General features: G+C 39.5%; 1 long non-coding RNA gene across 1 annotated transcript; it reads left to right on the top strand.

Moving 5' to 3' along the window:
- Nucleotides 1-624: 624 nt before the first annotated feature.
- Nucleotides 625-1,702, top strand: LOC117822143. The gene is made up of 2 exons (XR_004633131.1): nt 625-790; nt 1,557-1,702. It is a non-coding gene; the product is annotated as an uncharacterized LOC117822143 (long non-coding RNA).
- Nucleotides 1,703-2,330: the final 628 nt, after the last annotated feature.

Raw genomic sequence — 2,330 nt, 5'->3', positions numbered from 1 at the left:
GAATAAAGAATGGTACCAGAACGTCCTCCGAGAGCAACTTCTCCCAACCATCCAAGGGCAGTTTGGTGATGAAGAATGCCTTTTCCAGCATGATGGAGCACCTCGCCATAAAGCAAAAGTCATAACAAAATGGCTCGGGGAACAAAACATTAAGATTTTGGGCCCTTGGCCAGGAAACTCCCCAGATCTTAATCCCATTGAGAACTTGTGGTCAATCCTCAAGAGGCGGGTGGACAATCAAAAACCCACAAATTCTGACAAACTCCAAGCATTGATTATGCAAGAATGGACTGCCATCAGTCAGGATTTGGTCCAGAAGTTGATTGACAGCATGCCAGGGAGAATTGCAGAGGTCTTGAAAAAGAAGGGTCAACACTGCAAATATTGACTTATTGCATGAATTCTGTGTAATTCTCAATAAAAGCTTTTGATACTTATGAAATGCTTCTAATTGTATTTCATTATACCATAGAGACATCTGACAAAAACACCTAAAAACCCTGAAGCAGCAGACTTTGTGAAAATGTAATATTTGTGTCATTCTCAAAACTTTTGGCCATGACTGTACATACTCACTAGATTGTCAAACTTCCCACGGTACACGAATGCATCACATTATGCGCTTTATCTCGCTACGGAGCGCACATAAAAGAAGTGTACTCTTTAATATTGTCAGCAGCTTCTTCCACCGACATGGTAGCAGCTTGAACCACCTGGATGATGTCACTTAGAGCTTAAAAGGCGTGGATGTGCAGGGACATAACTCTTTGATCCCCATTTCCTGCTGCAGGTCAGTTTGCTGTTAGATAAAGAACTCTGTAACGAAACAACTACTAAAAGTATTTTAAATATCACCCATGTTTGTCTTCCATTACTCTGTCAACCTGTATTTAGATATGGTGGAATCATCAACTAAATTTAACTTAAAACACAAACAGACCCAAGATAGTATTTTGTATTATGTCATTTTAGAGACTTTAATGGTTAACATATAATTTAACGAGATTTAATGAGATTGATATAAATTAACTAACATAAGTGACAAATGGCATAATTGAGTCCACTTTGTCACAACAACACATAAGGACAGTTCCAACCGTTTTTTAACATCACAATCCTCTGAACACACACTAGATGATTCCTTAAGACAGCTAGACCACTCTTAACCTTTGTGGGGGCGGCAGTAACTCAGTCCATAGGGACTTGGCTTGGGAACCGAAGGGTTGCCGGTTCGAGTCCCAGTATGGACGAAGTTTGGCAAGTGGACTGGTGGCTGGAGAGGTGCTAGCCCAGGCAATGCCCAGGCAAGTGAACCAGCACCTCTCCAGCCACCAGTCCACCTGCCTGGGCACTGCCGAGGTGCCCTTGAGCAAGGCACAGAACGCTGGTTGACGGCAGCATCCTCACTCTGACATCTCTCCCTAAGCATGTTCACTGCATGTGTGTGCATTTGTATGTATATACCAAAATACTGTATGTGTAACATGTCCAAAAAATAGCATAATAAAAAAAAAATTGAATTTAATAAAGTACCTTTCTTTCTAATGATTCCACAGGCATGAGATCTCACAGAAGCTCCCATGACCAACCTTGATTTCAGAAGATAAACAAACACGGACAATTGGCGCTAACAGCTGGCTGTCCTGGCATGTGTTCTGTCATGCAGTGACAAAAACTAAATGAATAAAGATAAATAATGCCACATGCTGGTCTTCTTTATTAATATTCCACTTGGCCTGGGGCATGTTTGTGTTTACGTTAGCTGCTCTGCTTGACCGGCTGGTGAGGCTTCCCATTCTGCTCCTCTCATTGTTTATTGTGGGTATTCCCTTTGAAGTCGTCCGATATGTAAATATTAAGAATATTTAAATGAACGGCTCCAGTCGGGAGCAGTAAAATAGTTGTATTAAACCAGAGACTTGAGGATTAATTGAACAAAAAAATTGAGTACAACAGGACCTGAATTAAGTCAAACTACAGGTGGACGATATTAAAAATGATGTTATCACGAATTTTTTTCTTCATATCAGTCGATATCGATGATAATCACGATAAATATTAAATCATTATTTCTTTTAAATTTAAAGTCAGATTTTTGCTCCTGAGTGAAAGTTGAAGACAGTTTGTTAGTTTGTATCTGGATTTAGTTCTCTGATGAACTTCTTGAATCCATCATTTCTGACGAAACTAACAGGAAGTGTAAAATTTGATTTTTGTGAAGTTTGAATTGGTAGATTCGTATATATGTCAGGTTTAGATCACTTGCATGATCACATTTATTTACCCATGTCCTGAAAGTAGATTTAAAGGTGACATATCATGCAAAATTG

The sequence above is a fragment of the Notolabrus celidotus genome, chromosome 11 (assembly GCF_009762535.1).
Source record: "Notolabrus celidotus isolate fNotCel1 chromosome 11, fNotCel1.pri, whole genome shotgun sequence".
Taxonomy (NCBI): Eukaryota; Metazoa; Chordata; class Actinopteri; order Labriformes; family Labridae; genus Notolabrus; species Notolabrus celidotus.
The sequence above is the reverse complement of the archived record's forward strand: the minus strand, read 5'-3'. Positions and strand labels throughout refer to the sequence as shown.